Source organism: Lepeophtheirus salmonis, chromosome 9, assembly GCF_016086655.4.
Source record: "Lepeophtheirus salmonis chromosome 9, UVic_Lsal_1.4, whole genome shotgun sequence".
NCBI lineage: Eukaryota > Metazoa > Arthropoda > Copepoda > Siphonostomatoida > Caligidae > Lepeophtheirus > Lepeophtheirus salmonis.
The window spans coordinates 18,557,895-18,574,229 of NC_052139.2; the positions used below are offsets into that span (position 1 = coordinate 18,557,895).

General features: G+C 31.8%; 1 protein-coding gene across 5 annotated transcripts in view; it reads left to right on the forward strand.

Annotated features, from left to right (window-relative positions):
- LOC121123869 (uncharacterized) overlaps positions 1-16,335 on the forward strand; it is a 156,605-nt gene that overhangs the window by 70,700 nt on the left and 69,570 nt on the right. The window lies entirely within an intron of this gene.

Below are 16,335 nucleotides of genomic sequence, written 5' to 3' on the forward strand. Positions count from 1 at the left end.
GACGTAAAAGGTAGCTACGGCACTGTTTGTATCTAATATCATTTTTTGGGCCCAAATTTTTTAGCTACGCCCCTTGTTTCAAGTGCCTGTTACCAAACTGAGACTGTAAAAAAACCATGTCCGATTAAACCGTTGAAATGAAAGAACTGGGACAGGGTCAAATAGCACCACTGAACCTGAACCGGGCACAACCTTGCATATAGGTGTTACTTTAAGATGTATTCTTAAACAGTGAAAGGATTAGTAAATCTTTTTCGTTTTTTGGAATGGATCTCTCTTTCTCTCTCCCTGTGCGTAGGTTAATGAACTAATTAACTTTTATACTAAGTCTTTTATGAAGCAAGACGGCAAGTTGAAGGAAGAACAGACGAGACGAATGTTGTTGTATTCATTTTCTGTGTTTCCAACTCGTGTCTCACATTCAATAAACACATACACGCACACAAAGACCATCATTATTTTAATAACTATGCCATAAATTATTATTATTAAAGTTTGTACTACATCAGATACTAATTAATTTTATATGATCTGATTGTGTTTGAAGTTTTATAGCCCCTTTTATGGTCTTTCTATCTGTCCATGTAACGGAAATGCATTTAGTTTATGTAATATCATGTACATTGTACACGTTAAGGATCGTTTATTTTTATTATTCGATGAAGGAATATGCTAACTCGTGTTGTCGAGACTACTCGGTCCCAAACCGATTTTTCCCCGGTTCGGTCACAAGTGATTTTTTCTAAACATATTTAGAGACCGGGCTATCAGACCGTAGATCGAAATTTCATCGTTTTCAAATCCTGAAACCATGTTTTCGGTCTCAATTTATAAACCCGATTTTTTTAGGTCTCAAACTATGAACCGATTTCTCCACTATCCTGATACATGAGTTGTACAAATATGATTTATGATATATATTTAACTTCATATGACGTCATTGTAGATGGGTTTTAACAATTTTGAAACACACCTGACGTCATCTTAAACTTGCTAGAAAATTGTAGAGTACCAACTTACCCTGGCAGTCAACTAAAACAAAATATAATCCTCTTGACACCCCTTCTCGTTTTATCACGTAACCACGGCCCAAGTCTAAAAGTCTAAAATTAAAAGGTTATAATATCTTAAGTAAAGGGAAACCCATTATTTTCCCAATAGATGGCTTTAACTAAGTGTATCTCAGGTTGTGTATCTACGGTCGGTGTACGCTAGATGGCATTAGAAAGATACGATTTTGTACAAAAAAACTACAACTTTGAATATTGTGATTCCGTATTTTTTGACGAGTCATGAAAGATGGACACCATTTTTCTTCGAACAATGATAAAATGCCACCAGGTACCTCAAAATATGAATAGTGTTTATGGTCCTGATACTGTAACAATCAATCATGCAGTAAATTTAGTTCGTCGATTACGTTCTGGTAATTTTGATGACAAAGATGCACTATGCTATGGAATGCTAATTGTCGAAAATGTTGATAAAATATTTTTTAAAATCTTCGAGTCTTGTAAGCACTGTTTTGATTACCAAGCAAATAAACATAATTTAAAAAAAATATCCATTTAAAATAATCGATTTTTTTTCTACACTTTATATTAAGAAATTAATTAAAATAGAGTAGGAGTTTACTAATATTAATAACAGTTTGGTCTGAGCCTTCTTGTTATGGCTAAAGTTGATTTATTATGTAAAAAAAGAAGCAATAAAAAATAGATCTCTTTTGAACATAATTGTACAATCATGCAAAAGAATTTAAGAGACTACAAATTGATTTTTGCACTCGTAATGATTAGCCCACTATAAACCCATCAATTCCTCTCGACAATATTCTTATCTCATTTTGGAAGTTGCTGCGTTAGGTTCTAATTTTAATTAGAACTTAATTAAATCAATGCCGAATACGTATATAGGCTGAAATAAACGGATAATATCTATTGTGTGCAGTCAATTGATAATTAAAATTTGTAATTGCAAATCAAGAATTTATTGATTAGCGATGTATCAGAATTAAATTAATGCAGTTTTGCGGATATTATGCGGAAAGCACTTGTAGCATCTTACTCATAGCCATGATCTTAGTTGATGCTTGAATAAATGTGAGGAACAAACATGGATATAAAATAATGAATGTTTCAACAGTAGTGTTGAATCGGTTCTTAGTCTGATTTCCTAATCAGACTACCCCTGCCTCCCTTCAGTCCTTTTTTAAAAATTGATCCAATCTTTTTTCCTAGCTAATTTTGCTTTCTCTTCACAGCTAGCTAGATTATTTGAAGAATATAACAAGGAAAAGAGAATAAAAGATAGCTATAAATACTTGAGTAGTATACCTTCTTACCACACACCGCCTTTGATTTAGTTACTACGTAAACTACTTGGCCAAACCTTATTATTTACGCATCCTTATGATGCAAATTTGGAGAGAGGCATTTTTTTACAATTTTCCTATGACCAATGTTCTAGAACACATAATTGACTGTCGATTGCTAAGAAAAACATTTTCCTATCACCACTATGTGAACACAATTCGAGAAGAGGATTTATATAGCAGCCCTCTTCCGCGCTGGATTGTCCCAGAAGGCAATCGGGGAGGAAACTGAGGCCTCGAGGAAGACGATTAACAATGTCGCCAGGCATGTCTTGTGTATTCTACAATTTCTTCATATGAATATTGTAGTAAAAAAAAAAAAAAAAAAAAATTGACTCTTAATTTCCTCCCAAAATAGTCAAAACTCGATACGTTGTTTCAGCTATTGTTGTAGTTACGGTAAAATAAGGACCGTCCCTAGAACTGACAGTTTTTGTTAGGACTGGAAGGATAGTTCTTTTTTAGTTTTTTTTATCGATCCAACACTACACTATTCAATAGTTAGGTCAAGGTCAAGTTTGAATCTACAATAGTTAGATATAAAATGTTTGTAGATTTGTTATTTCATTCCCCCAAAAAAAAAAAAAAAAAAAAAAAAAAGAATTATTATCTTCGAGTAGCTGTGGATTTTTGATTTTTTTTTTCAAAAGATGTAATTTTTTTGAATAGCTATGGATGTTTGAAAACAATTTCAAAAGTGAAATTTCAAATATTACATTTTTGGAAAAAAAATATATTTATATAATCCTGCGGACGCCCCTGATAATGCTATTGAACTGAGGTTGTGCATATTCAATACAACATAAAGCAGCACCTATTATAATTGAACATGCTTGAACATGAGTCACGGACTCAACAAAGGATCAAAGTTTGGAGATGTGATGAATATTCTATGATTCTATGCTTGTATTTAGTTGAGTGAATTCTCATTGATAAATGAGTCTTGTCAAATGCACTTTATGACTTTTTAAGGAGTCATTGTTCATAAATACAATCTAAATATGTATAATATACTTAGTCCTTGCTGTTGCCCTCATTAAAGTATTATGAAATTATGTGTAATTTAGAGTCTTGCTTCTCTCACAGTGAATGATAGGAATTCTTCATTATAATCTCTTGAGTGACTCTTATGCGAGTCATCATTTCATTATTTATGAGTTAACTTTTTTTTACAATGGAATTGCAGAAAGAGTTAAATGAGACAACCAACGGATCCAGGACTCAACCGTACATATGTAGCCCGTCAATTTTTTTGTGAATAACTATGTATTTTTGAATTTTTTTCCAAAAAAATTCAAAAAATCAAGCCCCACCCAAAATATAATCCTGCAGTACCACTTGTCGTTCCTTAAAAAAGTTAAAATATATCCCTCATGACGTCATTGATGTTTTTTTTTTGGGGGATTAATATCTACTCTAATATAATATTATAGTTATATGTCCGCTGATGAAAATCATATGGTATTTATTTCAAAAACAAAGACAGATACATATTATCTGTTATAAAAATTATTCATAATTATGAGTTATGTACTTAAGGCCATGTTTCATTCTGATCAGACCCGATTTCTGAGCTCTGAAGGGTAAGTTTTTTTTTAATAAGTTGATTTTATTCATAATAAAAAATATCGATTCCCCGTGTCTCCAAGTTTTTTTTTGAAAGATACGTATTGTTGATTCGAAAATACACACACAAAAAAAATGAAAAAACGAATTATTGAACGAGTAGAAAAAGGGAGAACGGTTATTGAATACGAATTAAAGATGGGAATTCTGAAGAGGATTAGCAATTTAGTCTTAATATATATCTTCATTATGGTTGAAGGAGGAACATAATTTAGTTATTCAAATTTAATGTCCAAAGGGATGGAAAACCTTCAAATGTTGTCTTTCGACAAGTTTGTCTAAATTCTGGAGTTATTTAAAGGGTTAATCAAATAATTAGAAATAATACGGGTTTTTTGCAAGATATGTCCCAAGGAACGACTGAAATAAGGACCAAAATGACTGTTTCTAAGACTGTACTGGAGTGGACCGACACAACACTGGTTGTATGGGGATATGAATAAAAGTATGCACAAAAAATAGGGTACCATGACTTTTTTTTTTCCAAAATTCTACTCTTTGACGAAGTATAATTATTCTTATCAATCCAAAAATTACACTTAAAGTAGCAAAAATTGATTGTCACACATAAAGAATGAGACATTGATATATGGTTAATGGTTGAAAGGGCCAATATCGCGACCAAATAAAGACTCATAAATCAAACAAGATTCTAAACTATGCCTAAAACTCATGGTTATTTTAACTCGTCCCACAAATTTGAATAATTAGTCTCTTATTCACTCAAATATATCAATGAAATATGCGGCTGTAAATATATGAATTTAATAAATAAATTGGTATTTTTCTTTTTGTTGAAAATTGTTTTGATGTTATCCCAGGAATTATTATGTATCAACTACTGTCTCCTCTTGTTCTTCCTCATTCATAAATTATGTACAAACACTTAAAACTTTGTGAATTATTTAAGACAAAATACACATGATTGAAAACCTTTTCTTGAGTTTGCTACATATGTATATATTTAGTTACACATTCCTTTTTCTTTCTTCTATTTAAACGGATTCGAGAATGATTCAGTTTGCCCTTTTTCTACAAACTTGTTTTCCCTCTGCACAGCTGTATATATTATTTTAAACACTCGCCATGAATCTCGACTTTGACCTTAAAATTCCTAACGGTGGATATTTATGTAGTCGTATACATAAATACTTTATAGTATGATCATGATTAGAGTCATTATATGTATATTATTGTTTGTCCAAAATATATATCTAGGTACTTTTTAAGTTAATGTCCTATTGTTATATACTTCCTGCGTACATAACTGGAGTAACTGCGGCCAGGTGGTGCCAAAACTGAAGGGCCATTGACCCATTCGACTTTAGTGATTTTTTTTTTTCGTTATTGTCATATAATTGCCTGGATTAATGAGTAGTCCGCTACAAGACAATTTTTTTTTAATAATATAGAAGATGACTCACAAAGAAATCCTCAGTGTTTTTCTCCCTTTCACTCACACGTAACTACTCAATACTTATATCAATTCATATGACGTCTTCTCTTTCCAAGAATGAAGGAATAAGGATGAGAGTTGGAGAAGATAAAAAGATGGGATACCAAATCAGTACATTAGTATTTAGAGCATTCATTAATTTAAAAAAAAGACCAGTGATCTCCATATGTTACATATAAAACGCCTGGGAGAGTTAATCCATTTTTGCATACCAGTATTTAAATTTGTGTCAAATCTTAATATATACTGAAAATGCACATGAATTATGATATACATTAGAGAGACATGAACATGCCTCCAATATTTCATAAATACGACTGCATTCTTATTTCTTATATGAAATATTTATTATAGACGCCAGGGAGCACTAAATACAGTGTACCCTCTATTCACGTTATATACTAAATACATATGTCTGCAATAGTTCATTAATACGACTACATTATTATTATTTCTGATATCAAAATATGTTTATGATATACATGATGTAAGACTAAATAAAGTGTACCTGTTGACTCGATTTCATATATTCGGACTTTCCATAGTTTTATTTTTCTGTCAATTTTACTTTTTTAGGGGGGCAGGTGCCAGATATAGGTTCTTCCTGGGCGTCATAACAGTTCAAGCTGCTACTGCTTAGAAAGCGAATAAATGTGGGTGGATATATTGGGATTTAAATTTGAAAACCGATATATCGGGATGGAAATTGGGAAACCGAAGATTCAATATCTGCATCATATCTGAATCGGATAAAATTCTTTGAAATAAATTCCCATCAAATATTTTATGTGATGCAATCAAAAAATAGGAGAAAATAGAAAAAAAAGGGTTATTCAATTTTTGTAGCATTAAGGGATAGTTCCTTGGACTGATAGGAACTATCTTAAGACTGGACTAGACTGTACCTAATACATCAGTACTGACACAACATCTTGATACGGATACATCTAATCCTCCATAAATATCGGATCTTAATATATATTTTGATATCAGCTCATGTCTAGTGAGCAACCTCTCCTTTTTTCCCAAGGACAGGTCCTCTTTTTTTAAATTCGTTACGAGTACGTTTTTATAAATTCATTAAATTTGTTCACCAAATTTAAATAGGGAATAAAGTTTAAATTAACGAAAGACAATCATCCAAAGAAGAATACAAATGTTAACCATAATCAATTTTCATAAAATTGATCATGGTTAACATTAGTGTTGAGGGACGGGCAAATATAATTTCAATAAAATCAAAATATCGTAATCCTACTCTGCATACTATCCTATAGAGAGTATTCATATGTTGTCATCATCATTATGAAAGTCAGCCATTTTGGAGAATAAATAAACAACCAATAGGGATGTAACATTTCCAAAATTTGGACCTACGTTCATCATCACCAATCAATATTCATCGATGTAGCGACCCCTGAATTTTAACGTCTGAATTGAAGGGCACGTACAATCAGACTTAAAGCTTTATAAGCTGTACAATTTGCTAAGTGATGTCATCATAGATATTCCTCAGTGACACGTCATCATCACACAATCCTTACCAATTTTTAATCATAAGTAATCGTAAATAATTTAAACTTTATGTTTTTCTTCAAAAATATAGGTACATATTAATAATGATTTAGGGATTTAATTCTTGCATTTACATCTGCGAATTATCCGCATTTCAGAAAATAATTGATTCGGAATAAGTAATTTCTTATATTTCGCTTTATAAGAAGTGTTACAATAATCAGACTAAGTCAATTATACCTTGTTCTGTTTGATAAAGAGTGTTGTCAACAAGAATCCAACTTCACTACACCCTTTTCGTAGAAGCCTTTGCCCCTAGATGCAAAAAACTTGGACAACCAATTTTCAAAGACCTTTATTGATACCAAATTGGACCCCCAGGCGTGTTGTCAATATACAAAAAAAGGTGGTAGTCACTTTACAGTCATTTTCCGGACGGAAGGGTGTATGTATAAGAACTTCCTATATGAGCTCCTGGAGCTTCTGACGCGTCCTCAAAGATGTGTGCGCCCAGCCTTTGTCTTGATGAAACTCGATTCCTCAACTATTCAAAATGCTTCTGTTCGATACCCATCTTTTAACTGTCGAGTTGTTTACAGTAAAATAGAAAAGTATATCCTTGCTCCATTTATATTAAAGAAAATGTTGAAAAATTAATTAATGCAATAAATCTCTCTTTTATTTTTCTTGTCATTATTTTCTTCATTATATTTCAGACCTTCAAATGTATTTATAATAGATGGAAAGCAGTAAAAATTCAATAACTAACTAATAGTTGCATTCTAATACTTTAATAAAGGGCTTCTCTACCTTGTTTTATTTATCTGCCACTTTTAAAATATTTATTTAACTGAAGCACTAGCACAAAGCATTTTTAGCTTCAATGAAAAGGGTGTCTCCAAGATTATATTTCGGAGGTGGTCTTGGTTTTTGGAATTTTTTTGAAAAAAAATTTTTTTTTTTTTTTTTTGGGAAAAAAAATATACAAGTACACAGCGTTTCACAAAAAATAAATTTCAAAAACACATAGCTCCTCATTAAAAATTAAATTTTTTCGAAAAAAAAAATCAAAAATCCATATCCACTGTAAAAAAAATTTCAAAAATCAAAATCTATAATTAAAAAAATTATGTTTTTTTTAGAAAATAAATTGAAATCCACTGATATTCATCAAAAAATTAAACTTTTTGGGAAAAAATTTCAAATATTAAATTTTTTGGACACATAATCCTTAATGTCTAAAAATAATGTTGGAAAAATGAGGGAATCATGACCCAAAATTTCAATGCATACATCAACAAAGTCTCACTACGTAATGAATTCGAACCAGAGACAAAGTAGGTAATAAAATTATCATAATTAATAAGGCAAAAGTGAAGAAACACAGCAAGTAAAATAATTGGATTAAAAAAATTGATCACCTTTCCGTGTCATTATCATAAAAATGATGGAGGATTCGTACTAGAAAAGACTGATGGATTGGGGAACAAGCATAACACGAGGAAAGATCATAATTCCATGATTATTCCAACATTTAATGCATGTTATAGTCATAGCTATTACATATTTTGATTTAGTAAATTTAAAAGGAACATCAATTCCAACCAAAAATAAACAATAACGGCGTATAAACTTCATTTATTCATATATTAAGGCTAAATATCCTATAGGGAAAATGTCGTAAGGCAAAATTACCGGGCACCATATAAAACACGTACTAGAAAGATTATTTTTGTTAGCGATCTAAGGAGTGTATTTTTGTTCCAACGCTATTCTGATTATTATTTCAAATAAATTATTTTTGTGAGAAACTCTATATATAAAGTAACCACTTGTACCTGTGCTCATGATAAACGTGGAGAAACAATGTGGGATAATAAGTGTGTCCCTTTTTGGACTCTGAGTAGAATGAGGATAGACATCAGAGTAATTCCTGGCGATATTCTAGCTAATTAATTGTGGAGGTATGTGTTTATTTACTACATATAACGACTGCTAACAGCTAATATAATCAAATTGAATGACAGCTAAGCTGCTCCCCTCCCAAACATTCTTTAAATTGTCCGGCTTATCATGTTGATTTTGTCTTCTTTTTTTTCACATGCCCATTCTACACACAATTTTCATGACTAAACATCTTTTTCTTCAGGACATAAATACTAAAAACGAGTTAAATGTAGAGCTTGGATATGAAAGGAAGGAAAAAGAAGGGATGAATAAAAATGTTTTGATGTGAGATCAACATACCTTAATCAACTTATGAAATAAAGTTATACCTAATACTTGTATATAATTACTAGTGTTTGGGTTTGGTCTGAAAATCCTAGAGCCGTCTGGGCCGATCTCATAGCAAATTTTGGTCTAGATCGATCCAAAGAAAAAATTCGGTACAGTTGGTCCTACATAAATCGGTCTAGACTGATCTTACAGATAAATTGTTTACAACATACCATCATATGTATATTCAAGTACAATGACGTCATATGAAGTTTAAACAGAGATAGCTCAGATGATTTTTAATCCTGTGGTATGCAGTATTTGTTCTAGAGCATATCATGCAGTTTTGATTCTAGAAATAAAAAATTGATCTTTCATAATATATGAAACCGAAAAAAAATCGGTTTCACAATATACGACCGAAAAAAATCGGTTTTACAATGTACGACCGAAAAAAATCAGTCCATAAAATGAGACTAAAATAAAATCGGTCCACAGAATGAGACTGAAAAAATTGGTTTCACAAAGTGAGACTGAAAAAAATTGGTCCACAGTATTAGACTACGGACTGGACCAAAAAATTGGTCTAGAAAAAATCACTTGAGACCGAACCTAAAAAAAATGGGTGCTGGACCGAGTCTCGACACTAGTGACCATGTTGCTTTTCAGCTTCTTTTATTTTAACTTACCAGTGGGATAAATGCTTTTATAAAGATGAAATATTTGTAATGAAAAAACGTCCTTAAAAAAGTACAAAAAAGGAAATAATTGTTGTCTGTACTATATTTTTGGTTCATTATTTAATGAGTCATCGTGTCATCTGAAGTAAGCATTCTCGCCTATATTTGCTGTAAATTGTTTGTTGCTACAGCTATGGTGGGATCCCATGTGGAAAGGATCAAATTGCAATGTGGGTAGGAATGATTAAAAACTGAGGCAAGAGTCTGTTTTAGGGTGAGCGGTGCTCTTGTCTTTATTTTGTTATTGAAAATTGGAAAGTAATATCGAATCTTATTTTTGGGGGAAAGTAAAAATCGGGGCTTTTCATAACTTTCTAATCAAATGCAGGACCCATTGTTACCATAAATAGAGTTGATATTTAAATGAAACCTACCTTAAAAGTTAGAAAAGGAAATACGGTTGTTACGTGTGCTCCTTTTTTTTTTTTTTTTTTGTTAATTATTTAATAAGTTATCTTTGCTATTAACTCTTTCCTCTAAAATAAGAACTATGGCCTATCTTTGGTGGAAATTGTTTTAAGAATTCATAATAATTTATATATATATATATATATATATTATACATATTTATGAATTAAAATAAAGTATTTTACCTCCACTGATACTATTTTAAATGTATTTTAAATACATTTTCTCCCTCCCCCTTATAATAGTCAGTTATTATTAACAAGGGGTTTAATTCAGGTCCACCAAATGTCAAGCTCTTTTGTTCATTACAAACCTGTCAACTCTTATTATGTATAACTCGTGGTAACTCAACCTAAGATCGAACCGAAAAAAAGTATGCCTCACACGAGTCTCAACACTAAATATTGTGTATGCTAGAGCTGCCAACAACATTTCAGTATGATAAATAAGTATCATTTCTTGGAAATCCTTAGCTCAAAATTCAACAGACGTTCCCTAATTAATGTATGCATTTAATAGCATCAACATTGGATGCATACATTTATTTTTAAAGGATTGTGAGTGGATGGATGGAGGGAGGGAGGGAGGCATCATCATGAGCGAGTCAAAGAGTGTACATTCAACTATTGAGAACATGCAAATGAAATTTATTTAGGAAAGGTCTTTAATTTTTTATGATGATATATATAGCATGATATATCGAAGGAGGAGGTAGATAGGTCCTTACTCCTTAGCAGTTTTGGGTAATATTACTTACTTGAGTAATACGTTACTTATTACAAAAAACTAACGTCATAACTGATGAACCAGGGAGTACTTTAGTCTCCATAGCGCTACTTAGCGATATTCGTGGTGAGTGTACACGTATAAAAAAATAGGTTTTTTGAACACACCTTGAATATATAGGTGAGAATTTTGAACAATAACTAACTTAAAAAAAGGAAAAAATAGAGTTATAATTTTTTTGAAGGGATCCTCTTTTTTTTTTTTTGTAAAGTTTTGACATTTTAGACGTATAAATGTGTATTGCTCCAAATTGAAAAAAATCTTCAAAGGTGGGGGGGGGGCAATGCTCCATGTTGCATTTACTATTATTGTTTTATTATCAACATCTCCTCCTATTAATTATGTATGCTAGTGTCATTACAACTACGTGCCTGGAATCTCAAAGTGTGGCGCTCATCTTTGAAATGGTCTTTCATACCAATAGTAATAATAATATGTTGCGCCTTGTTTGTATATTTTTCTTTTTACATACTTGAATAAGTCACAGTTTGGTTCTTGTTTCTTAATATGTATATAATGTGTGTTTTTTTTTTTGGTATAATTAGAGCAGGAGTGATTTAAGTAGAGGATGATGAGTCATGTGTACTCTCTATATATAAAATACTCCAGGTATTTCTTTTAAAAAAAAAATGACTCAGAGAGTTGAAAAGGAACAATCAATTAAATGATCAACATTTCAAAATACATATATACATAAAATAATCGTACTTAATTAACAGACATTAATCCTATAATTATGTAGAATATTATATAACTATTCTTGGTTATTAATGAATCATAACGCTATTAATATGTGGTCCATCAACACTAAAGAAAGTCTGGATAACTTTTCTCAAAAATAAGCTTCAGTTACAGAGGCGTAAGCAAGGATTAGCTACAGGGGTAAGGTTGATTTTTGAAATTAAAAAAAAATAGATAGTAAAAAATTTAATTTGTTTGAAAAAGTTGAAAAATTCATAGCTTTTATAAAAATGTCATAAATCTACAGCTGTTATTAGAAAATTTGCAAAATAAAATTTTACGGAACAAAATTGAAAAATCAAATTTAATAGAATTTAACAAAAAAAAAAAATATTTTTTTTAGAATTTGGATGTTTTTTGGGGGAGGGGCTACAGCCCCTCTAACCCACCCCCTGTGGACGCCCTAGAATAATAATATAATAATATTTTGTATTCTTCAATTCTAGGGGACTCAGGACCAATATAACAGGTATTAGGAAATGGCCCTATGTCTCCCACGTTTCTAACACCATTGACCTATACCGTAGATTTCTACACACATGGAATAATCTGACAACTGAAGGCTCTATTTTGAGTAGAGTTGTGAAAATTGTCGAAATTCTCTTGAGTGTAAATGAAAAGAAATACAGTTGAGCCCAAAACCATTCGTACCCTCACAAAAATGGGAAGAAAACATAACTAGATGTTCATGTTGGATCTACAAACTCATTTAGAATATCCCTTTTCAATCAAAAATTATTCTCAACTAAAAAAAAAAAAATAATAATCATTTATCCATTTTTTCGGAGTAAATTAACAAAATATCATTTCTTGTGTTTCATAAGTATTCGTAGCCAAAGAGCATAATGACTTACTACTTTTTGACATTGACTATTGACTACTTTATTTAAATATTGAATACGCTTGGGATACATTCTTACCAAATTGAAGCACATACTGAGATCTATTTTGCCCACTCTTCTTGACAGAATCTCCAAAGGTCATCGAGATTTATTGGAAGTCTAATGCACATTGTTTTTTTAAAGGCAGTCCATCAATTCTCAATACTGTTAAGGTCAGGATTTTGGGCTGGCCAGCCTATGGCTATTGAACCATTCTTCTAGTTTTTTGGATGTATGCATTGGGCCATTGTCTTGCTGGAGCAACCATTGTTTTTTGAGCTTAAGCATCTTTGCTGAATGATGCAGATGCATTTCAAGAATCTCGATGTAGTCTTCCTTTTTCATAGTTCCATCAATTTTGTGAAGTTCTCCAGTTCCATTGGCAGCACAACATCACCAAATCATGATGCTTCCACCATTGTGTCTGACAGTTGGGATAGTGTTTTTAGGGTTGAATGCTTATTCCTTCTATTTCCAAATGTGCCGATCCTGGTTGTGCCCAAAAAACTATTATCTACAACACCCAGAAAGTGAGGGGTTGAATCATGGAACATTAGTTTATTAGTCGTGATCTATAGTACTGTTGCAAATTTACCTGGATATCTCAATTTTCTTCTAGAAATTTGAATGGAAAGCCCATAATTGAGTAAATAAATAGGTGACTGAATATTATTGTACATGAATATATATTTATAATGTAAAAAAAATTGGGATTTTTTTTTTTGAATTGTTTGTTTTGTGTCAACGTACTCAACACCTAAACATTCTAAAGTCAACAACAGAGTAAATAGTCATCCAAAGTAGTTGGTAAACGTAATTACTCATTTATGTTTTTTTGAGCTTCTTCTTTTTTTTGTTGTTACCTTTGTTAATGCAGTGTTTTGTGAATATACAATTTAGGTGGAGTTGTAAATCGTAAGCATATTTGGTAAAACCGAAAATTAAAATGGTAACCCTAACAATTTGACGACTGTTTTGGAGGGAGATCCACAAAAATAAGCTAGCTGTGACAAGGGAGGAGGGAGAGAAGGAACAAACAAGGGCATTGCCAAGAATCACTGGTTTTTAGTATTCTTGTTCTGAAGAAGAAGATGTTTAGTCATAAAAATCGTGTGTAGAATGGACATATTAAAACAATATCAACATGGTAACTGGCAATTTAGGAAAAAGGTTTTGGAGGTGTGCAGCTTAGTTGTCATGACCTTGCATTGAATCAACTATAAGAAGAGGGAAATAAACACAAGGCCGCTATTGATCAAGCACAAATATAGGCAGGAATTAGTCTGTTTTCGATTTTCAATTCTACTCCAAGTCCAAGAAGGGCTTAGACCTAGAACACCCTCACAAATCTTCACTATTACTCTCGCCGTTCATGAGCACACCCACTCTTGGTTACACTTTATACTTAGAAGTTCTCTCCTCAAGAATGAAAGAATAATGGTAACAGCTTTAGAAAATAGAATACAACTGTTGTGAGTGACCGAGTGAAAAAGAGTGAAAGGCGTGAGGAGACTTGGAGTATGTGTGACGTTTTATTTACATAGTCATACTATCTGACGTTGACTTGGCCGTCAGGATATTTATAAGTAACATAATAAAAGTACACTGATACAAACGGCTTATGATAATGAAAGATATTGAGAGGGGGCGGACTTAGTGATAAAAATACACAATAAAAACACTTTTCGGGCTTCCAATAGAAAATCTTGTACACTTAGAAATGCCCAGGATGTACTACTCTAAATATAAGCAAAACTTTGTGTACCTGGTATTAAGATTAAATCGGCGCTTGCAGGTGTTGACGATTTTGTTATGGTGCAGCTGTCATATGGGGTCTCTTTTTTTGGCGGCAGAAATTTAATGAAGTTTTAGCCATCATGGCGAGATTTCAAATGTAACTGCCGTCCCAATCCAGACCATACAACAAAACTCAGCACCTTGTGATGTCTTAGACACGATGCTGAAGTCGCTGAGTTAGCACTGCTATAACTTCGTTAGGAAGGAAGTATGGGTCCAGCAGTTTGGATCTGAATCTGACGTATTATTTTATGTAAGGGTATATTGAATCTAAATTTTTTTTTTGAACATTTCATGCCATCAAGACTCTCTGATTACCTCGGTCAAGGAGACACTGGCCTACATGTCAAGGAAATACCTCGTCCACGTCCTCTCATCCTCCTTCGGGGACTGCACACATGCCGTGGCTCATGCTGGAGGCGGATAACTTTATTTAACTCTTTCTCAAAATTCACGTCAGGGGCGTCCACAAAGAATTTTTTTCTTCAAAAAATTTAATATTTGAAATCAAATTCAACTTTTCAAATTTTTTTCAAAAAAAATTTACTTTTTTTAAGAACAGCTATGAATTTTTGAAATTTTTTACAAAAAAATGAAATTATGTATTTATAAATATTCATGCAGACGCCCCTGCATAGTTAAAATTTAAGTAAATTTTCAAGTAAGTCCGCCAAAAATATGGCCTCGGTGACAATTTAAAGATTTTTGAAAAATGCACCTATTTTATTAAAACACTCTGTACATATTATACCATTTCTCATCTACTAAAACAACCATATATATCCAAAAGACTTTTTGACTCTCTGATTTACTCATTAATTGTATTTTAATTCTTCATACTGTAATTCTTAGTCACTTGAATCCAAATCTCTGCTCCTTTGCAATAAATAAATATTTTGATCATACCATTAATAAAATTGACGAAGTGAACATATAAAAAAAAAAAAAAAAGAATCCATTAAAATAGTTGGTGGTTGAATGAGTTATTTTTTCGATAAATTCTTGTAGGATTATTTTTCCCAAAAAGTTCTTTAACAACTGACCATATATGGACATGACAACATTATGTATAATTTATATGTATTTTTGTTATTATTATTTATTTATTTATATATGATGAGGTGCAGGAGGATAATGCAAAATCTGCTGGGCTTTTTTTAGTGTTGAGAGGAGGCCAGATGAGGAAATTCCCTCAAAAATTAAGATCTTTGTAATTTTTGTTAAATAAAAATTTCAAAAATCTAGAGGTGTTCTCAAAAAATGAAATTTTTGCATAAAAATTTTTAAAATTTAATTTTAAATATAAAATTTTGTAGAAAATTTTTTCAAAAATCCAGAGTTATTCTCAAAAAATTAAATTTTTTGGAAAAAAATTAGAAAAGTTTAATTAAATTTCAAACATTGAATTTTCTAGTAAGAATCGAAAATTCCTTATTTTTGGCAGTGAGGCTACAGCCCCTCTAGCCCTCCCCCTGTAGACGCTCTGGGAAAATGCAAAATATATTGTGCTTTTTTCTTGTTCGAAGAGGGGATTTTGGATGAGCAAATTTACTCAAAAAATAAGATCTTTGTCATTGTTGTAAAGTATTTTTTCTATCATGCAGTAAAGCAAACGGGTTAGCTCCTTACTCAATGTCATGAAACCTTTTGTGTTCCTTCTATGCCAGGGATGTCAGCTTGTAGTCTGTTCCAGTTCCAGAAATGAGGTCACGCTATGAAGAATGATAACAGGCCGAGATGAGTGTAAAATATTGTTAATAAATATTTCCAAAAATGCTAGAACTGACACAGCTT